This window comes from Nycticebus coucang, chromosome 2 (assembly GCF_027406575.1).
Source record: "Nycticebus coucang isolate mNycCou1 chromosome 2, mNycCou1.pri, whole genome shotgun sequence".
Taxonomy (NCBI): Eukaryota; Metazoa; Chordata; class Mammalia; order Primates; family Lorisidae; genus Nycticebus; species Nycticebus coucang.
In genome coordinates this window covers 114,192,888-114,215,624 of record NC_069781.1, presented here as the reverse complement: position 1 = coordinate 114,215,624, position 22,737 = coordinate 114,192,888, and the positions used below count along the sequence as shown (strand labels likewise).

Below are 22,737 nucleotides of genomic sequence, written 5' to 3'. Positions count from 1 at the left end.
ATCCAGCTGGAATCGGGATGTTCCCCTTTCTCTCTCCCTGAAGCCTTCAGAAGGTTCCTCCTGGGGGCAGCTGGAGGGGCACATGGATGGAAAGAAAAGTGCACAGCAAGTGCACAGAAAGCTGCAGCCATACCCTGGGTCTGAGCCAAGTGTCCCTGAGGGCAATGAAAACCACTTCCTACAGATCTCTATTCCAAAGCAGGCAGGTAAATCCCACCAGCCTACACCTCAGCCTTCCTGGCTGCCAATCCCCAGCACAACTGACCTTTTAAAGGGTCCGGAGAGCCTCCATTCCAGTGGCAGGCATGGGACACAGACCTTGATGGAATAAATGTGGTGGGTTAATGGAAGAACCGGCAAGCCTCTCTTCCACTCCAGAGCAGACTGTCAGGCCTAATTTTACCTGGCAAGGTTCTACCCAGAGTTCTGTTTGTGGGCCCTGGACAGAATTTGGGAGGGAGGCCATTCCATGGGGCCCAATTACCCCAGGACCTAGCTGAAAACTACAGGGATTGGTGACTAAAGTCCACACCTCCCGGGCTTTCTTCCCAACTCCTCGAAAGCAGGTTGGTTCTTGCCATTGAGGCAAATGACTTCCTCCCAACTTGTGAGGCACAAGTAGGGGAGGCTCGAGTGGGGGCAAAGGGAAGGCGGCTTAGAGGCAGCGCTGACGGGGAAGTGTCAAGGCTGGGCTGAAACTGTGTGGGGGGAAAAGTGCTAGAAGGGAGGTGAGAGAAGGTGCTAAGTTTCAGGACCGGGAGAGACGAGGTAGGGGGCACATCGCAGGTCCCGGGAGGTGGTCTCTGTTGACCTACAGGGTTTGCACGGGAAAAGGAAGGAGGTCAGGTCTTCAGACCCCGCAAGGAAGGGGTGAGGGAGTTGCGGGCTGTCAGCGAGAGCGTTCTCGGGCGCGGTCACCCCGGAAAGGGCCAGAGCCTGGTGGCCTAGACAGCAGCGGGATGGGCGGGGAGTCCGGGCCGGGAAGGAGGGCGGCCGTGCGGGGGTCCGGACGGCCAAGCGACTGCGGGGGAAGAAGACTGAGGGGTCAGGGCGGAGGGGAAGCGGAGCAGGGGCCGCAGGGTCCCGGAGGCCGGTCCATGGCGGAACCAGGGTGCAGGGAGGCCGGTCCACGGCGAGGCCAGGGTTGGGGCCAAGGCGGAGCCGGTCAGTGGCGGGTTGGGGGCCGCGGCCGGGGCGGGGCCGGGCGCGCGGACGCTGCTCACCGGGGCGCGGGGCGGCAGCCGGGCTGGGCAGGGCGTCCCGGGGCCGGCAGCGCTCACGTTCGCGGCTCCATGCCCGGGACTGCGGCCCCGGAAGTGGCGGGCGCGGGGGACAGCGGTGGCGGCGGACACTGGGGACCCGGCGGCTCCAGCCCCTTTGACCCGGAAGTTGAGCTGCCCAGGCGGCGGCCTGGGATTGGACACTGTCGGGCGCGCACCAACTATCCCGCGGCGCCGGGGGGAGGAGCGCGCAACTGCGGTACTGCGACTGACGGTGTGAACACTCCGCAGGCGGCATTTTCCGGTGGGAGGGAGGACTTGTAGGGAAAGACACCCCCATGTTACTTGGTATTACCCAGCACAACTAGTGACACTCCTCTTAAGAATTTAAGAGAACCCGCTTCTTAGCGGGCGTTGGTGGTATAGTGGTTAGCATAGCTGCCTTCCAAGCAGTTGACCCGGGTTCGATTCCCGGCCAACGCATCGGTTATTTACTCTTTTATTTTTTTTCCAAAAACTTTCTACTAAACTCATCAGTCGAGAATTTTTGTTAATTACTTTGAAATCACTTTACAATCCCATAAAAATTCCTAACGGGCAGGAGGAAGGAGAAAAGAAAGGAATCGGACCAGAATTACTGTTACGATTTGAAATATTAATAATTCGTAAAATTCCAAAACAGCGGAAAAAGCCGAAAAGTTTTCATCGCGTACCAGACTGGGGCTTTTCGTGTAGCGAAGCAAACGTGATGACTGCTATACTAAGGAAACTTGCAAAGAACAGAGGTCTTTGAAAAGTCATATATAGACAATGCACACTGTATACAATAACAATTAAGATTGTTACATTGTAGTGCTTGATAGGAACAATGTTTGGCTGCGTTCGGTATTTCTGTTTTTTCATAATACCTATCACATTGCTTGATGTAGCAGAAGCTGAAAGGAGTAAAGTGTAAAGAAAATAAAAATCAATAAACACCCTCCCAACACACACACACACGTAGTACTTGTCACCTTTCATTAAAACAATCCAAGACGAAAATGGCCTACAGACCCATTCAAAAGCTAAATCAACCTTTCATTGGTTTGGCTCATAGATGGAATCTATACTTAATATCACAGAAGTTTCTACAGATATTCACAATTTTGCTTTAGATCAAACCACTTTATAAAAGAACTCCATAAAAACAATGTGTGTCTGTGTGTGTGTTTGCACACGACATGCAAGAAATTTGGAAGCAAAAACAAAACAAAAAAAGTCAGAAAGAAGATAATTAAAACAGCTTTTTATCTCGTTATCCACAGCTAACTTATTACAATTTAGACCAATCTTTTTTTCTTTTTTAATTTTTCCTTTTTTAAAGAGACAGTAAGAAGATGGAGGGGACAATGGCAAGAACTTAGGATCCCACACTGTAAAATTTCAAATACATCCACCCCTGGCAGACATGGGATTTAGGCTGGTGAGTGAAGCACTAGCTCCACATGCAAAAATTGGGGGGGGGAGGGGCTCCTAAAAACTCAATAATCAAGATAAATAACATTTTAATGCAATATTCTAAAAATCAAAACTTTTTTTTCTTTTGAGACAGAGTCTCAGTATGTGGCCCTGGGTAGAGTGCCATGGCGTTATAGATCACAGCAACCTCAAACTCTTCGGCTAAGCAATTCTCTTGCCTCAGCCTCCCAAGTAGCTGGGACTACAGGTGCCCCCCACAAGGCCCAGCTATTTTTTTGTTACAGTTGTCATAGTTTTTTTTTTTTTTTACTTTTTTTTTTTTTTAGCAGGCCCGGGCCAGGTTTGAACCCGCCAGCTCCGGTGTATGTGGCAGGGGTACCTAGCCACTGAGGTACAGGTGCTGAACCTAAAAATTAAAATATTAGACAAAATATCTGGGCATGGTGACTGTCGTCTGTAGTCCCAGGTACTTGGGAGGCTGGGGCAGGAGGATTGCTGGAGTCCAGGAGTTTGAGGTTGCTGTGAATTATAACGCCAGGGCATTCTACCCAGGGTGATAGAGTGAGCCTCTGTCTCAAAGAAAAGAAAAAAGAAATTGGCAAATAATCTAGCAATGAACCAATTATCAAAATTTTAAATCAAGACAGCTTTTTGAAAACATTTTTTTAAGACAGAATCTCACTTTGTTGCCCTTGGTAGAGTGCAGTGGCATCATAGCTCACAGCAACCTCAAACTCCTGGCTTTAAGAAATCCTCTTGCTAGCTGGGCATTGTAGTGGGTGCCTGTAGTCCCAGCTACTTGGGAGACTGCAGCAAGAACATTGCTTAAGCCCAAGAGTTTGAGGATGTTGCGAGCTGTGGCGCCAAGGCACTCTATAATGAGAGAGTGCAACATAATGAGACTCTGTCTTAAAAAAAAAAAAAAAAGAGAGATCCTCTTGCCTCAGCATCCCAAGTAGCTGGAACTACAGGCACCTGCCACAACACCGGCTATTAATATTTTTGGAGATGAGGTCTCTCCCTGGCTCAGGCTGGTCTTCAACTCCTGAGCTCAGGCAATCCACACACCTCAGCCTCCTAGAGTGTTAGGATTACAGAAATGAGCCACTGTGCACAGCCTTGCCTCAGTTTTTTATTTTTAGTAGGGATGTAGGGGTGAGGGTAGGGTCTTACTCCTACTCAGGCTGGTCTTGAACTCCTGAGCTCAGGCAATCCACCCACCTCTGTCTCCCAGAGTGCTAGGATTACAGGCATCAGCCACCCTGCTCACCTGGATGGGCAGCTTTTGATTTGTGGTTTGCCAAGTCATATTGGAATGTGAAGCAAGAATAAAAATATGTGCCTCTCTCTTCCTGTTTTATGTATTTTAATGGTTATTTTTTCCTAAGGATGTTGTTGAAAACGTATTGAAACATTAAGAGTAGGTATATTGAAACTCACACCTTTAAGAATTTATTGCAATTTTACTTTTCTGGCTTTGATAGAAGCAAACACGTCAATAACATCTTTGACATCTACTCCTGGGTGTAAAAATTACAATCTTGCAGAATGTGGTGGCTTGTGCCTGTAATCCCAGCACTCCTGGATGATCCCACCCATCTCTTGAGCTTAGGTGTTCAGAGACCAGCCTGACCAAGAGCGAAACACCCCACCCCACCCCCAACCCCCTAACTCCTCGTCTCTCTATAAAAACAGAAAAAGAAAAAGTTAGCTACTAAAAATAGAAAAATTAGCCATGTGTTGTGGTGGGCACCTGTAGTCCTAGCTACTAAGGAGGCACAGATAAGGAGGATCCCTTGAACCCAGGAGTTTGAGGATGCTGTGAGCTGTGATGATGCCACTGCACTCCAGAGTCGGTGATAGAGACTTTGCCTCAAAAAAACAATTTTTTTTTTACTTAAGGCACTTTTACTTGGGCACGTTCAGCATGAAGATCCAAAGATACAGCAGAAATTGACTATTTTATGATTAGGATCACAAAGTATAGACAGCTGTGTAGAAATATGCTTGTACAAAAAGGGTATGATCTAATGCTGACGGGCTGAGTGGAGAAATCCAGCAAGGCCTGTCTGTCTAGAGGAGTCTTCTTGGCCTTTCTGAGCAGCATCCTTCCTTCTGGGTGTGGAGCAGGGCCCTCTCTGGAATGGGGATCTGATTTTGATGACCTATAGTCAAACAAGGTCAGTCAGAGAATTTTTTTTATTTTTTAAAAAAATTGTTTCATATGAATTCTTTCATTGTGTTATGGTATGTCAATATGTTATCAGAGTTATAGTTTTTATTTCTACAAAACATCTTTAATACCACCTATCTCAATTTCATTTATTTTTAAAAATTTCAGATTAATGTGGGGGTACAAATGATTCCGTAGTTTGCATTTTTAAAGTTAAAGTACGATTTATAGGTGAGTTCTGCACCCAGGTAGCATGCCATATACCTGTGCAGTGTGCCCATTGGATGGGAATCTACCTAATCTACCCCCTGCCTGAAATTCATTGAGTTTTTCTCTCATGTGACTACGTAGGTATTAATCTGCTATTTCCAATTCAGTACTGCATATATGTGATGTTTATTTTTCCATTCGTGTGATACTTCACTCAGGGTAATGGTTTCCAATTCCAACCAAGTTGTTACAAAAGTTACATAATCTCCATGGTTTTTTATGGCACAATAGTATTCCATGGTGTATACTACAATTTATCAATCCATTCCTGTGCTGAGGGCACTCGCCATATCCTTGCTGCTGTGCTGCTATAAAGGAATTTCTTTATGGCCAGTTTTTGCACAGAATAGTTTCAGGTTTCACGGCCAGCTTTTGGGACAAGGGGTTCTGGTTTTTATGACCTGCCTTAGGGAAGAGGGGTTCTAGTGTGTGTGGTTAAGACTCAGGGGAGAATGGAACTGAGAGGCAGGAGGGACGTAGAAGGTTATAGGAAAACTTTTGCCTCTGAGGCTTTCACTTTAGGATTTTCTGAGTTCCATCGGGGAAAGCTAGAACCTCACAGAGGTGCCTGGCCCAAAAAGGATGGTGATTCCATGTTTCCACTAGGTGTCACTGGAAGTATAACTGAAGTATAACTGGCCTCATGAGGTATTCCCCGACCCTAACCTCTTGACTTTCCCCACTCCCCTATCCTCTCTTGGGCCCCAGACTCTAGAACAGGGGTCCTCAAACTGCGGCCCGCGGGCCACATGAGGCGGTGTGATTGTATTTGTTCCCGTTTTGTTTTTTTACTTCAAAATAAGATATGTGCAGTGTGCACAGGAATTTGTTCGTAGTTTTTTTTTTTTTTTTTTAACTATAGTCCGGCCCTCCAATCGTCTGAGAGACAGTGAACTGGCCCCCTGTTTAAAAAGTTTGAGGACGTCTGCTATAGAATCTTAAAGGCAGAAACTTCCCTCCCCCAACATGCTCCCCATATTTGCAGACATGTATCTGTCCCCCAAATAGGCCTTCCTGTGGTGTCCAGCCATTCTAAAGGACTTCAGTGATGGTTCCAGGGAGGAAGAAAAGAGAAGAGAAGAAAAAGGAAGAAAATAAAAGCATGGAGGGATTCAATGTTTCCAGCCTGGGAAACATTTCTTGCAAATGCTAGCCATGTCAGATCCCTTTTTATATCCTAGAAGAACACGCATGGAATAATGGAAATGTGTGTTAAAAACTGTTCTAAGAAAATGTCACATTCTTAACTCCTCCCAACAACAGGCAACATCATCCCCTTTTTGATAAATGAGGAGACTGAGTCATGGAGAAGTTAATTTAACATGTTCAAGGAGACAGAGAAGTTAAGTAACTTGCCCACAGTCACACAGCAGAATCAAGATTTGAAGCCAAACTTTGGCTCCAAAGTTTGTGGCACAGAACTAGACTGCCTTTCACATAGATGAAGTTCAAAGTAATCAAGGTAATTACAAATTAAATAATGGCCAGTAGGGATGGCTCACTCCTGTAGTCTAAGCACTTTGGGAGACTGAGGCAGGATGATCACTTGAGGTCAGGAGTTTGAAACTAGCCTGGGCAACATAGCAAGACCTTGTCTCTACAAAAAACATAGAAAAATTAGCTAGGCCTGATGGCTGCGCCTGTAGTCTCAGCTACTCAGGAGGCTCAGGTGGGAGAATCCCCTGAGCCCAAGAGCTGGAGGTTGCAGTGAGCTATGATGATGGCACTGCACTCAAGCCTGGGAAACAGAGTGAGACCCTTTCTCAAGAAAGAGAGAGACGGAGAGAGAGAGAATGATACCACCCCACTCCTCTGATGGTGAGGTCAGAGAGCTAGCCAAATGGGAAAGAGCCTCCCAACAAGACATTTAAAGTTCAAAGAACAAGCAATGGATGAGTGGGTCTGCTTGTTCTTTCTATGGGTAGACGTGAAAATAGACAGTCTCAGAAATTGCTAGAATCAAATATGAGATATTGCTGAGAAGAGAAGTTTCTGGCAGTCAGACTAGAGTGGAAGAGAGTCTCTCTTTTTATGATGTACCCTTTTGTACGACTGAATTTTTGATGAGCCATGTGTTAGTTTCTTTATGAAAAACCCATTAAACATTGTAAAAATGTCAAATAAATGTTTCTTATGTAGTTTATGCCTTCTGTAAACTGGTATCTCTATTTCAATTAAAAATAGTTTAGAAAAGTCAGGCAAGGTCTGTATTGCCAATGACTCAGGAGGTCAAGGAGGGAGGATTGCTTGAGGCTAGGAATTTGAGACCAGCCTGGACAACATAGCAAGACCCTATCCCTGTGAAAAAGTGAAAGAAAATGAGCCAGGTGTGATGATGCTCACTTGTACTCCCAGCTGCTTAGAAAGCTGAGGCAGGAGGATTACTAGAGCCCCAGAGTTCAAGGTTGCAGTGAGCTATGATCTTGTGCCATTGCATTTCAGCCTAGACTCTATCTTTGAAAAAAAATTAGTTAATAAAATAATGTAGTTGCTAGTTAACTAATGTTTAATGATAGTTTAAAAACCAATAATTAAATAATGATAATTAAGGTGTTGAGATGCCAGATACTGAACCATGTGTTTAATTACTTCCTTATAAGTGACCCTGTAGGATCAGGAATCTCAGCCCCATATTACAGAGAAGAAAACTAAGGATCAGAGACTTAAGTTACTCAAGGGGCTGTGTAGGGGAGAGAGAGAGCTTGATTTCATAAAGCAACTCACTCACTTTACCCTACACTGGACCTCTGCAACAGTAGTATTTCGCCTAGCACTCTGGAAGGCAGAGGTGGGTGATTCACCTGAGCTCAGGAGTTCGAGACCAGCTTGAGCTAGAACGAACCTCATCTCTAAAAAAATAACTGGGCGTTGTGGCAGGCGCCTGTAGTCCCAGCTCCCTGGGAGGCTGAGGCAAGAGGATCTCTTGATCCCAAGAGTTTGAGGTTGCTATGAGTGGCACTCTACCCAGGGCGACTGAGTGAGACTCTGTCTCATTTAAAAAAAAAAAAAAAAGGAAAAGAAAGAAAAAACAAAAGATAAAAAACAGTGGTATTTCAATTAAGAAGATATTTTGCCACTGGAAAATGCTTGTAAATTAAATAATTTGTTCCCTCAGTGTCATAACCACAGAAATCTTGTTTATTTTATTTTATTTTTAATTTCAGTGTGCTTGTTCATGTTTGTTTGAAGTACTCCTTTTTTTGTTGATTTTCTTCTTTCTCCTGCGGTGCTGGCTGTTTTTGATGTTGTTGGTAGAGACAGGGTCTTACTCTGGCTGACTGCTGCTCATATGGGTTTTGAACCTCTGAGTTCAGGCAATCCACCCGCCTCGGCCTCCCACAGCGCTGGGACTACAGGTGTGAGCCACCACGCCCGGCCGAAATCTTGTTTATTTTTAATGCTACTGTGGCAGTTCTTCCATTGATTATCCAGGGAGGTTTGAAGTACCTGGGAACCCTTCATTCTAGCCCATCTTTACAATTTTCATCAATTTATGAAATAATGCCTTTTTTTTCTTTTTTTTTTTTTTGAGACAGAGTTTCACTCTCTTGCCTCTGGTAGAATGCTGTGGCATCAGAGCTCACAGCAACCTCAAACTCTTGGGCTCAAGTGATCCCCTTGCCTCAGCCTCCTGAGTAGCTGGGACTACAGACACCTGCTACAATGCCCAGCTGTTATTTTAGAGATGAGGTCCTGCTGCATTTCAGGTTGATCTCCAACCTGTGTGCTCAGGCAATCCACCCCACTCAGCTTCCCAGAGTGCTGGGATTACAGGTGTGAGCCACCACACCCTGCCCAGAAATGGCGTTCTCAAGCAAGAGAGGATGGCAAAGTAGGCTCATTATTTTGTGTTTCACTGATGCAAGAATGACAGAAGAGGAGGATGAAAGGAGGGTGGGCTTTTCCTCCCTCCAACTCTCCCTTCCTTCCTTCTCTCACCTCCCTGCAGCTCAAGACCACTTAGCTTCATTCAGGGGTACTCTTAGCTCTGCACAAGCAAACGGCCACCGTTTTTCCTATAGAGGGAAAGATGAGACATGGTGGGGGTCTCGGAGGGTGAGGATGCTTTTCTTATCACCCCATGTTTGTTCACCTCCCCTCCCTGCCATACACAGAATCTACTGGAATTTCCCCAGCACTGAGTTTCTCTCCTTTAGGGGGTGTGATAATCATAGTTTCAATGTGTGACCATGCGGAGATCACTTTCCTTCTCTGTGCCTCCACTTCCTCATCTGTAAAATGAAGACAATGTTAGTGCTTTCTCATGGATGGGCTATTGAGGGGAGTACATAAAGTAAGGGCATGGGGCTTGGCACAATCAGGTGTCCATGGTAGTTTTTTTGTCGTCGTTGTTTTGTTTGTTTGTTTGAGATGGGTTTTGCTATGACACCCAAGATGGAGCGCAGTGGTGTCATCATAGCTTATTGCAGCCTCAAACTCCTGGGCTCAAGTGATCCTCCTGCCTCAGCCTCCTGAGCAGCTGGAACTACAGGCACCTGCCACCACACCTGGCTAATTTTTAAAAATTTTGTAGAGACGGGGTCTCCTTCTGTTGCCCAGGCTGACTTTAAACTCTCTCCTCGTCCTCCCAAAGAGTTTGGATTACAGTGGTAAGCCATTGCACCTGCCCTTCTCTCAGTTCTGAATGAGGGTTCTTAAATATTTGGGGCCTGGACTCTCTGCAGGGCCTCATTCTTAAAGAATGAGGATGGAGCAAGAACAGACTGACATGTGACTGAGGGTCCCCACAGCTGGCACCATTGACTTTTCCTGATCACCAATCCCTTCTTTTTGCCTTCTGTCCTTTTCCTTTTTTCTTTCTTTCTTTCTTTTTTTTGAGACAGAGTTTTACTTTGTTGCCCTTGGTAGCGTGCCATGGCATCATAGCTCACAGCAACCTCAAACTCTTGGGCTCAAGTGATCCTCTTGCCTCAGTTTTTCTGTTTTTAGTATAGATGGAGTCTCAATTTTTGCTCAGGCTGGTCTTGAACTCATGAGCTCAAACAATCCACCCACCTCAGCCTCCCAGAGTGCTAGGATTACAGGCGTAAGCCTCAGTGCCTGTCTGGCAATCTCAAACTCTTAGGCTCAAGCAATCCTCTTGCCTCAGCCTCCCAAGTAGCTGGGACTACAGGCACCCGCCACAATGCCTGGCTACTTTTAGAAACGAGGTCTCGCTCTGGCTCAGGCTGGTCTTCATCCTGTGAGCTCAGGCAATCCACCTGCCTTGGCCTCCCAGAGTGCTGGGATTACAGGCGTGAGCCACCACACCTGGCTGCCTTCTGTCTCTGAAACCAGCCTTAGTGGGCTGCATCCATGGACTCCCACACCCTGTGGCTTCCAGTTGGGTTTCCCAGTGGCGGAAATAGTAGGAGACGGGAGGGCTGGAGAAGGAGGTTATTCTCCTGGCCTCTGCCCTGTTGGGCCACTGGCCAGTTCCTCCACCTATGGTTCTTAACTGGGGGCAATCTCATCCCTCTGGGAAATATTTTACAATCTCTGGAGACATTTTTGGGTATCATGACTTGGGGGCTCAGGGTGTGCTATTAGCATCTACTGGGTAGAGGCCAGGGAGATTGATCAAATTCCTATAACACAGGGAAGACTCCCATTGCAGAGAATTATCTGGTCACAACGGTCTACAGTGCTGAGATTGAGAAACCCTGGGCTGGGTGATCACTCAGAGATAGGCAGGACAGAACTTAGGAGGACTGATAGCCCGGTGCCTATTGGTCTTCCATCCAGGGCTCCATCCAGGGCCATCTTCAAGTGGGGTAGGGTCACCCGCACGATGTAGACTCTCTTTCATTGCTGATCACTTAAGCTAAATGTGTCTTGAACAAAGTAACAGAGACAGTTACCGTTTATTGAGCGTTTAATACTGTAGGTTGAGACAGCTGCTAAATAATTCACACGCATTAATTCATCTGATGCTCACAGCAATCATGAGATAGGTATGGTTATCATTATTCCCATTTTATTGAGGAAACTAAGGCTCAAAGAGGTTAAGAAATTTGCCCAGAGTTACTCGGAGAGTAGACAGCAGCATCAAAAACACAAGCCCAGTCCTTTGTGAGGGCAAAGTCTTCATCCCCATCATCACTGAATACTTTAGAGTGTCACCCCAGGAGTGGCTGTGCTGCCTCCCAGGGGACACTGGGTAATGTCTGGGGACATTTGTGGTTGTCATGATTTGGGAATGGGGGAGCTCCTGTCAGGATTGAGGTGGAGGCCAGAGACACCACTCAGAAAGCCGCAGTGCCCAGGATGCCCCCACCCCAGAGAACAGTGTGGCCCCAAATGTCCACAGTGCCCACAGGTACAAACCCTGGCCTGGCCCTCAGCTCCTCTCTGGTTCGTTCCTTCAGTTCTCTCCAGACAATTGGTATTTGCACTCCTCTTTCCCCTATAGCTCACTCATGGGTGGAGAGTCCCTCTTCCTAAGCTGGACCCTCTGGTTGGTTTCCCTCATCCCTAACCAAACCCCTCTAAGTGGAACCCCCTTACATGGATAGGGATGCAGGCCACCCTATCCTGCAAGGACCATGACACCCCCCACCCCCGGTACGTGTACCCCGCAATTACAAGCTCTGATTTTGAATTTGGGATAAAGAGCTAGACAGGGAAAAGACAGTGAGGAAGGGAGGAAGAAATGGCACTAGTTGGTGTCTCCAGGACATGGAGGGCATGGCCTGATCTGGCAACCAGGGTGCAGCTGGGCACCCACTCCCAGGAGGGTTCGACATTTGGACCATTTCCTAGACAGCAAACCTGAGACTTGGAGGGCCTTTGTGTTCTCTCCTCCCTTCCCTATGGCTGGGGGAGAGGGGGTTTACAGCGGAGAGGGGAGGCAGGTGGCAGTGTTGGGGGCAGGGAGACAAGCCAAGTAGGGGTCTGTTTATCTGCTGTAATTGTGGTCTCCCGGGCAGAATTAGACCAAATTACAGCATCCGCCAGTGAGCACAGGGAGCTCCCGGCTTTGTGTGCAGGGAGCAGGCAGAGACCGGCGGGGGCCTCCTCTTGACAGTGGAGCCCCCCAATTAACCAGGCAGGGAGGCTGGGAGATAAGGCCTGGCTCCCCAAACCCTGTAGGAGTTTCAGAGTCCAGATGAATTCAGCTCCACAAAAGCCAACTAAGGACAGTGGGGAGGTAGCGAGGGGATGTGTGTGTGTGTGGGAGGGGGGTGCCCTGGGACTGGAAGAAGGGAGATGGGGAAGGGGAGGGAAGGTTCCATGCTGGCCCACTCAAACTAGGGTAGGAGTGCATCTGGGAGGGCCCCAAGGTCAATGACACCTGTGAGGATATACATGCTGTGGGGGCATCACGATCCCCCCAAAACACAGAAGTGGGCAGAGTTCTGTTCCTCATCACACTTGTCCCCCTCCTCACTAGAGTAGGAAGGTGAGAACACACCCTGGGGCCCAGAGAGCAACCAAGTCCCTTGGGGTGAAGCAAACAGTGGGACAGCCCCAGAGCACTGCCCTTTCCACCTCTCCCCCCGCTGCGTTCTTTGTGGGAGGGAAGGTGGGAGAAACGGCACCAGCTGGTGTCTCCAGGACATGGGGGGCATGGCCTGATTTGGCCATGGGAGATACTGTCTTTGGTCAACAGGGATCAGGTCCTCTGTCCCTTCTGCTAGCCTACACTGCAGGGAAGTGGGGAGCAGGAAGGACCCTTGGGGAAAGCCCACCATGCCTCCTGGAAGCCCTCCAAGATTGTCTAAGGTCCCAATCCCCAGGTGTCCTTCCCCTTCCCACCTCTCGGAGCCACCACTCTCCACCTCCTGCAACCTGCACCCTTCTGTGAGTCCTGCCCCTGAGGCCTCCTCTCTTTGGGCATCGCCCCCTCTTTTGTGCTGCCTCAACTTACTCTTCCTGTCTCTGAACCCTGCCTCCTATTCTCCCTCCCCAGCTCCTTCTCCCTGAGCCCCACCCACACTCTTACCCCTTCTCTGGAACCCAGGGCTGCAAATCCTCAGCTGGCCCCCACTCTGAGCGGCTAGGTGATTCTTGCCCAGCCAGGTTTTGGGGTTTGTGGGGAGAGGAGCTCCCACCCACTGCCTCTTTCTCAGGGCCAGAGTGAGCAAGGTTGTGAGTCTGCAGAGAGAGAGGCCTTCTGGATGAGGTCGGCTGTGGACCGTCATTTGGGACCAGGAAGTGTCTGTGGATGTCTGGGGCTATATGGGTGGGTTCTGCACACACACACACCCTTCCTCACAGCACTGGCACGAGAGAGACACAGAGACAGAGATGCAAAGCTGACAGACAGAGAGACCAGAAGGGGCAGGGAGAGAGAGAGAAAAGACTGGGCTAGGGAAGGAGAGTCAGGGGGAGAGGGCAGAGGGGAGAGGGGATGCCCACCTACCCATGGAGGATTCACCCTCCTAGTCTCATGTACTCACAAACACCAGTAAACACAGGCGACACACACCATCAGACACAGGGACACACCTACATAAACGCACACAGTCAGATACACGCAGAGTCCATGCAAACATACCGAGATATACACCATATCACACAACTACACACAGAGTTACATGGAGCACAGAGCAATACACACAAACACACACACATCTAGAAAGCACCGTCGGACACAAAGACGCAGACATATCAACACAGACAGGCAGTCACACATTGACACACTTAACGTAGGTGCACACTGTCAGACACACACAGAGTCAGCATAAATGGGCAAGGTACACACAGACCCCTATATAGACACATACCATGAAACACGCACACACACAGACGTGGAAACACAATGATATACATAGGCACACACAGAGTCACACAGAGTCACCTCTGTAGACAAACATCGTCAGGCACACAGATAGAAACACACACACGAACACATATCCTGGTGCACGACAGCCCCCGCTTGTCCCTGTTCTTGGTACGTGTACTGGGGTTTGGAGTTTGGGGTCTGCTACTTCTCCCCTGCACAGGGGGCCTCCCGATCTCAGTCTCAGTGTCCACCCCTCTGATCGGCAGTCCTGGGCCCCGCACGTGTACTGAGCACCTGCTAAGTGCCTGGCCCAGGCATCTACTCTTCTCTTAGTCTCCACCCATCTCTTTTGGTCTCTTTGTCTTTCTCTGCCCTCTCCCTGTTCCTGTCTTTTTGCTCCCACCCTATCTTTGTCTCTCCCTGGCTCTGAGCCCCTGCCTGAGCCTCTGACCTTAAAATTTATTTCAAGGATATTCTGCTAGGTGTCCTTGTAAGAAGAGGAAAAAACACACAGATGGAGAAGAAGGCAATGGTAAGACAGAGGTAGACACTGGGGTGATGCACCCACAAGCCAAGGAACACCAGATGTGTCAACAACTACCAGAAACTGGGAAAGAGGCCTGGCAGAGCTCTGTCTTGGAGCAACCAAGCCACCCGGCACCTTGACTTAGGACTGCCAATTTCAAGAACTGTGAAAGAATAAAGTTCTGTTGTTTAAGCTACCAAGGTTCTGTTCTTTGTTGTACAAAGTTCTGTTGTTTAAGTTACAATGACCCTACGATACTAATACACCTCATATTTTTTTAATCCCCAAAGTCTTTTGTGTTTGTTGTAAAATCTTTGTTGTTGTTTTTTTTTTGAGACAGAGCCTCAAGCTGTTGCCCTGGGTAGAGTGCTGTGGTATCACAGCTCACAGCAACCTCCAACTCCTGGGCTGAAGCAATTCTCTTGCCTCAGCCTCCCAAGTAGCTGGGACTACTGGTGCCTGCCACAACACCTGGCCATTTTTTGGTTGTAGTTGTCATTATTGTTTGGTAGGCCTGGGCTGGATTTGAACACACTAGCTCTGGTGTATGTGGCTGGTGCCTTAGTCGCTTGAGCTACAGGCACCGAGCCTTGTTGTAAAATCTTTAGAAAGTGTAGATTCAATTTAGTAATTATAGACTGGGTGGCTGGGCAAAGTGGCTCACGCCTGTAATCCTAGTACTCTAGGAGGCTGAGGCAGGTGGATTGCTTGAGCTCACGAGTTCAAGGCCAGCCTGAGTAAAATCAAGAAACCGTCTGTACTACAAATAGAAAAACTGAGGCAAGAGGATCATTTGAGCCCAAGAGTTGGAGGTTGGGGTAAGCTATGATGCCACGGCACTCTACCTAGGGTGACAGCTTGAGACTGTTTCTCAAGAAAAAAAAAAAGACATTATAGGCTGGCATAGCTGGGCTCCCAGCCTGTCCCTGTCTCTAACTAACTGAGTACTCCTGGACAACTCACTTTACCATTCTGAACCTCAATTTTCTCATCTGCAAAATGGGACGTCCAATCATGTCTACCCGTTGTCCAGACAAACGGCGTAAATTGTTTCATGCGTAGGACATGGCACTCAAATAAAAGCAGAAGCTAAAAGTTCACAGGCAACAGACGTTGAGTTGAGTATAGCTTGATGTCATTTAATATTTAAAAAATAAATTTTTATTCTCACTATTACCACATATAGCCAGCAGAAAATAGCAGCCACTCATAATTCCACTCCCCCTTGGTAACTTTTTGATAAATATCCTTTTAAATGAAAAAAGAAAAGAAAAATGTGTTCTAGCACTCTGTGGGCTGTTTGAGTCTTGATTTGAATGAACCAATTTTATAAAAATGTTGTGGGCTCTGACAGCCTGTTCAATGCTATTAAAGGATGACTGCTGGGTTTTTGTTTTTTTTTAAGAGTGGTGAGGATGTTGGAATTATATATTTTTTAAAAGAGTTCTTGTCTTTTAGAAACTATTAAAATATTTGTGAATGAAATATGATGTCTGGAATTTGCTACCAAATTGAGACTCACGGGGAAGGCACGAGGGAGTTCACTAGGCTCTTTTGTTCCCTGTGTATTTGTTTGAAATTTCCCATAATAAAATGCTTTTAAAAGCATATAACCCAGTCATTCCACTCCTAGGTATTTACCTAAGAGAAAAGGAAGTTTATCATTGCAGAAAGACTCATTCTATATGCATTTCCACAGCAGCTTTATGTGTAATCAACTATTTATAATTAAGAAGTAATTTATCTGGTCTTTGTTCCAGGTTCGCTAACCACCAAATCCTTGAAATTTCCCTTAGTAACAGGAGTGCCTTTGTTATTCACAGTGGGCTTGGACCACAGCTGGGTGAGTAAGGAGGTGACTTATACATAACATGGAATCTATTCTGTATGTATATATACATATATGGAGAATACCATACATAATACAACGTAATATGCTGTATGTACTGGATACTATATATGACATCCTATAAATAGAATATAATCTGTGTATACATAAGGGATGATATGTACATATGTGCATATCATATAGCATAACATAGAATTACATGTATAAAATGTGTAATACTTATGTATATAGAAAGATGGAGAGAAGGAAATTGGGAAATTCTGTTTCCCATTTGCCTAGTTCCGCAGGGAAGCCCTTATTTTAGCTAATAGAGACATGTATTCTTGCTCTCATGCCCTTTTGCATGAGTCTTGATTATCTATTCTATTACCATGTATAGCCAGCAGAAAGGTAGCAGCTCTGTATGTTGTTCTGTGTCCTGCTTTTTTCATTTAGCAACTGATGTTGGAGATTTTTCCAGATCCATTCAGGGAGGGCCTCTTGCTTCCTATTTCACAGCCCCTTCCTGTTTCTCAATATTCCCAGTTTTCTCCATGAGAGATATCACAGCCTTCCTGACTTAGGAACACTTGACAACGCTTTAGAAACATGCCTGGGTGCATTTTTTTCCCCCTTCATTGAAAGAAAAAATTTTCAGGGACGGGGCGGGTGGTGTCTTGCAATGTTGCCCAGGCTGATCGCAAACTCCTGAGCTCAGGTGATCTTTCTGCCTCTGTCTCCCCAGGACCTTGCCCTACAGGTGCCACTACCCTGGGCTTCAGGCTATACAGAAGGTGCCACACAAAGTATACACATTTTAAGAAAGGAACAAACTGTATTACAATTGTAATAATACGTACTGATGAATACAAGTCACGTTGGACACCTCTTATAATTGGAGAAGTTGAATGTGACTTGAGTATTACAAGTTTGTTCCTTTCTTAAAATGTGTGTACCTCTCTTGGGCACCGTGTGTGTGTGTGTGTGTGTGTGTGTGTGTGTGTGTGTTTGCATCTATAAATTTCATTATTGTCTGTCTTCCCAAGCTAAAATGTCACCAGTAGAGAATTTTACGTATCTTGTTTTCGGCAGTGTCTCCTAGCTTTAAGAAGAGGAGCTGGCACACACTGGATGCCCAATAAATACTTAGGAAAGAACAAATAAAGAACAGATGGATGCATTTTTTTTTTGTTTTTGCGTTTTCACAGATGAACGCATTTTTGAAACAGTTGTATTGAGGAATATTGCTATACTTAAAGTATACAATTTGATCCATTTTACATATGTCTATTCTCATGAACACCACCAAGATATATATATATATATTTTTTTGAGACAGAGTCTCACTATGTCGCCCTCAGTAGAGTACTGTGGTGTCACAGCTCACAGTAACTTCAAACTCTTGGGCATAAGCAACTCTCTTGCCTCAGCCTCCCAGGTAGCTGGGACTACAGGCGCCTGCCACAATGTCCGGCTATTTTTTGGTTGCAGTTGTCATTGTTGCTTAGCTGGCCAGGACCGGATTCGAACCCGCCAGCCTCCATACATGTGGCTGGTGCTGTAACCACTGTGCTACGGGCGCTGAGCCAACACCATCAAGATATTGAGCATAGATACATCAGCTCCCAAACTTTCCTTCTGTCCCTTTGTTACCCTCCTTCCTACCTTTCCCTATCTCCAAGCAACTACTGATTTATCTTTTTTCCTTTTCCTTTCCTTTTTTTTCAGAAACAGGGTCTCGGTCTGTTTCCCAGGCTTGAGTAGTCCCACAAGATTCTAATATGGGATTTTTGCTGTACCTTTTTTATATTTAGATACATTTAGAGAACAAATACTTATTATTGTGTTTCTATTGCCTACAATATTCAGCATGGTCACATGCCCTGCAAGTTTGCAGCCCAGGAGCAATAGGCTCTATCATGTGTAGCAGGCTCTACCATCAAGGTTTGTGTACACAAACCCTTGATGTTCACACAACCACAGAATCGCTTGACACATTTCTCAAAATATATACCCGAAAAACAACCCATGACTATATATGTATATTTGTCCAAATAAGAATAAAATCTCAGAAGGACTCTGTGAGACTGAGGTGGGCAGATAGACTGAGCTCACAAGCTTGAGACCAGCCTGAACTAGAGCGAGACCCCATCTCTAAAAATAGCCGGGCCTTGTGGCAGGCGCCTGTAGTCCCAGCTACTTGGGAGGCTGAGGCAAGAGAATCGCTTAAGCCCAAGAGTCTGAGGTTACTATGAGCTATGACTCCACGGCACTCTACCAAGGGTGACAAAATGAGACTCTGTCTCAAAAAAAAATTACAGGAGACAAAAGAAACCAGTACCACAGTAACACAGGTTGCCTGAGAGAGGCATTTGTGTGAGCAAGGAGGGACTTTTCAACATAAGCATTTTTTCACCTTTGAAACAGAGTCTCCTTTAAAAAAAAAAGAAACAGAGTCTCTTTCTTTTTTTTTTTTTGTAGAGACAGAGTCTCACTTTATGGCCCTCGGTAGAGTGCCGTGGCGTCACACAGCTCACAGCAACCTCAACTCCTGGGCTGAAGCGACTCTCTTGCCTCAGCCTCCCGAGTAGCTGGGACTACAGGCACCTGCCACAAGGCCCAGCTACAGAGTCTCTTTCTTTGACCCAGGCTAGAGTACAGTGGTGTGGGGATAGCTCACTGCAGTCTCCAACTCTTGGGTTCAAGTGATCCTCCCACCCCTGCTTCCCAAAGTGCTGGGTCTACAGGTGTGAGCCACCATGTCTGGCCCTCAACATAAAATTCTGTGCCTGTGGAATTTTGCCCCATGTGCATGGCATGCCTATTCAAAAATAGATGCAATTAAACAAAGAAAGAGGTCACACGAAGTGTCCCATGCCTGTAAATCTTAACACTCTGGGAAGCTGAGGCAGGAGGATCGCTTGAGCTCAGAAGTTCAAGACCGACTGCAGCAAGAGCAAGACCCCATCTTTAACCAAAAATAGAAAAGTTAGCCAAGTGCTTTGGTGGGTGCCTGTAGTCCCAGCTACTCCGGATGCAGAGGCAAGAGGATCACTTGAGCTCAAAGATTGAGGATACTGTGATCGGTGGTGACGCCACAGCACTTAGGGTAACAGAGGGAGACTGTCTCAAAAAAATATAGTAATAATTAATTAATAAAAATGAAAAAGAAATAGTGGTAGGCTGATATATACAGAATTGGTGTGAATAAGTTAAATGAAATGGCACTTTGAAAAGTAAATCTGTAGGAGAGACAGAGGGAGAGATGGGACAGAAACAGATGGAAATGGAAATCCTCCCCTTTCCATTCCCATCAGAAAATGTTCACTAGGCCGGCTCAGTGGCTCACACCTGTAATCGTAGCATTCTGGAAGGCCAAGGCAGGAGGATCGCTTGAGCTCAGAGTTCTAGACTAGGCTGAGGAAGAGCGAGACCCTGTTTCTACTAAAAAAAGAAAAATTAGCCAGGTGTTGAGGAGGGCACCTGTAGTCTTAGCCACTTGGGAGGCTGACATAGGAGGATCACTTAAGCCCACAAGTTTGAGCTTGCTGTGAGCTAGGCTGATGCCAAGCACTCTACCCAGGGTGACAGAGTGAGACTCTGTCTCAAAAAAAAAAAAAGTCCAGCATCAGTGGCTCATGCCTACAATCCCAGCACTCTGGGAGGCTGAGGCAGATGGATTGCTTGAGCATAGGAGTTCAAGCCCAGCCTGAGCAAGAAGAAGACCCCATCTCTAAAAAAAATAGTCAGGCATTGTGGCAGGCACCTGTAGTCCCAGCTACTTGGGAGGCTAAGGCAAGAGCATCTCCTGAGCCCAAGAGTTTGAGGTGGCTGTGAGCTGTGATGCCATGGCACTCTACCAAGGGCGACAAAATGAAACTCTGCCTCAAAAAAAAAAAAAAAAAGAAGAAGAAGAAGAAAATGTTCACTAAGCTGTTCTGTCTAGAAAGTTCCTGATGTGAATGTAGAGAACCCTTACTCCTTTTAATTTAAACACTTTAAACAAATAAGAGAATGTCGTGACGTTATGGGTGATTTTTATACTCCCCAGCCTGGTGCCGCCATGTTCCTCTAACCTGTCTCTTGTTAATGAATATGCATTGCTTCCTTAATTATTTCAGTAATTGCTTCCAGCAAGAATACAACTTTAAAAATGTTTAGAAGGAGAGTCGAGGTCATAGAAGGTGAAAAACAAGATCAGGAGCCAGAGGAGGCATGAGAAGTGACCATATTAGGTTTGTAAGGTCCCAGTAAGTGCTGGGAGTGATGTGAACCACACTGCTGTGAACATCCATGTGCATTTCTCTTGGTTATATCCCCAGGAGTGAAATCGTTGGGTCAGATGATGATTCTGTTTGACATTCTGAGGAACTACTGAAATACTGTTTTCCACAGAGGCTGCCCTGTTTTACAACCCTATCCCTCAGAAGTGAATGAGGGCTTCAATCCCCCCCATCCTCAATAACACTCATTATCTGCGGTTTTCCTTGTTGTTGTTTTGAGACAGGGTCTCACTCTGTTGCCCAGGCTGGAGTGCAATGATGTGATCAGGCCTCCAAATTCTGAGCTCAATCAATCCTCCTGCCTCAGCCTCCCAAGTAGCTAGGACTGCAGGTGTGAACCACAATGCCCAGCTAATTGTTTTATTTTTAATAGAGATGGAGTCTTGCTGTTGCTCAGGCTGATCTTGAACTCCTGGCCTCAAGCAATCCCCCTGCTCTGTGACTCCCAAAGGAAACCACTGCATCCAGCTAATTATCCTGTTTTTTGATTCCAGCCATCCTAATGGATATGGGGTGGAACGTCCCTGTGGCTTTGGTTTTTGTTTTGTAGTTTTTGGCTGGGGCTGGGTTTGACTCCACCACCTCTGGCATATGGGGCTGGTGCCCTACTCTGTTGAGCCATAGGTGCTGTCCCAGTCCTTGTAGTTTTAACTTGCATTTCCCTAGTGAGAACTAGTGATGTTGTCTTTTTATGCACTTAATGGCTATTTGTGCATGTATATCTTCTTTGGAGAAATGTCCCTTTAAATCACTGGCTTTTTAAATTCTTTATTCTTTATATTGGTCTTTCCATTAATGTAATGTCCACAACCATCCTGCCAGGTAGAGATCTATTCTCCTCCCCACTTTACAGATGAGGAAACTGAGGCTCAGAGACAGGACATGGCCAGGCATGGTGGATTATGCCTATAATCTCAGTGCTTTGGGAGGTTAAGATAGAAGCATTGCTTGAGGCCTGGAGTTCAAGATCAGCCTGGCAACATAGCAAAATCAAGACCCCTTCTCTTAAAAAGTTTTAAAATTAGCCAGGCATGGTGGTGTGTACCTGTGATCCCAGCTACTTGGGAGGCTGAAGCAGGAGGACTGCTTGAGCCCAGGAGTTTGAGGCTGCAATGAGCTGTTATGCCACTGCATTCGAACCTGGGTGTCAGTGAAAGACCCTGTTTATTAAAAAAAAAAAGGATGAAGAGGACATGACTTAGCCAAAGTCACAGAATAAGAAAAGTCATAGAACTAGAAACCAGGTCAGTGTGAGCTCAGTGACTGTAGTCTAAGGTTTGAGGGGAGGTCACCTTCCATCCTTCTAGGGGGCTCAGCTGAGCTTGGCTGAAAGAGGTGGCATCTTCCAGGTCTACCTGACAAGTGGCCCATGATTTAGTGGGCAGAGATATAAAGGTGGGGGAATCCCTGGTGACTCAGCCTTGCCCTATGGCCCCTGGTATGGAGGCTTCCACCAACTGGAAAAGGGCCAGGGGAGCTCTATTCCAAGACACCACAAAGCACAGGCCCTCAAGGGTCCTCCTTCCAGTAAAGAGCTCAGCTCCCTGGAGAGGCGGAGACTTGACTCTGACTCACTCCTGACACTCTGTCCCCAAGCCTACCAGAGCACGTGCCCACATGTCAACTCATGGGCCACATAGGCAGATGAAGGGACACAGGCTCACACACTCTGAGCCATGAGCAGACACACACACGCTACTTCTGTGTCCAGCTTAGCTCAGCAGCCCCTCATGTTCCCTCACGGCTGGACCCCCAAACGTGTGTGTGCATGCTTATGTGTGTATGTGCATGCTGGAGTATGGCAGAAAGACCACATTGGAGCAAGAAGGCAGCAGAGAAGAGAGAAATGGAGAGACGGGGCCAAATGGGAGCAGACAGGCACAGAGAGATGGGGAGGGCAGGAAGCCCTGGCTCTGGCCTGGCGGAATTGCTGTCGCATTGCAGTTCTCTCAACAGGCACTTGAGACCAACATTTTCTAGAAGAGAAGACATTATGATCACATTTCTAGCAACAATCATGGAGGCTCAGAGGGACCTAGGAGCAGCCCAGCTCTCTAATGTCTGGCTCTGGAGGTCTCAGAGCTCTCCATGATCTGGGGAGAGGGGACACTAGTGTCTCTTAAGCATGGAGGCCAGTTCAGCCCAGGAAAGTCTGGCCACTCTGTCCTTAGGGCACCATCTGAATTATCAGTCCTGTTAGTTTGGCTTGCATGCTTGTTACCTTCTTTTTCTTTACTTCCATAAAAATAAT

The 22,737-nt window shown here is 46.7% G+C and overlaps 1 protein-coding gene and 1 non-coding gene across 4 annotated transcripts in view; one reads left to right on the top strand and one right to left on the bottom strand.

Moving 5' to 3' along the window:
- Positions 1-1,361, bottom strand: part of DPP9 (dipeptidyl peptidase 9) — a 40,732-nt gene extending 39,371 nt beyond the window's left edge. For all 3 annotated transcript variants that reach the window (XM_053579394.1, XM_053579403.1, XM_053579415.1), the window contains exons 1-2: positions 1,224-1,361; positions 266-318 (exon numbers count right to left, since the gene is read on the bottom strand). The gene's annotated coding sequence lies outside the window, so the exon portion shown is untranslated. The remainder of the gene's footprint in view (positions 1-265; positions 319-1,223) is intronic.
- Positions 1,362-1,631: 270 nt separating this feature from the next.
- TRNAG-UCC (transfer RNA glycine (anticodon UCC)) lies at positions 1,632-1,703 on the top strand. The gene has a single exon. It is a non-coding gene; the product is annotated as a tRNA-Gly (tRNA).
- The last annotated feature ends 21,034 nt before the right edge of the window (positions 1,704-22,737 follow it).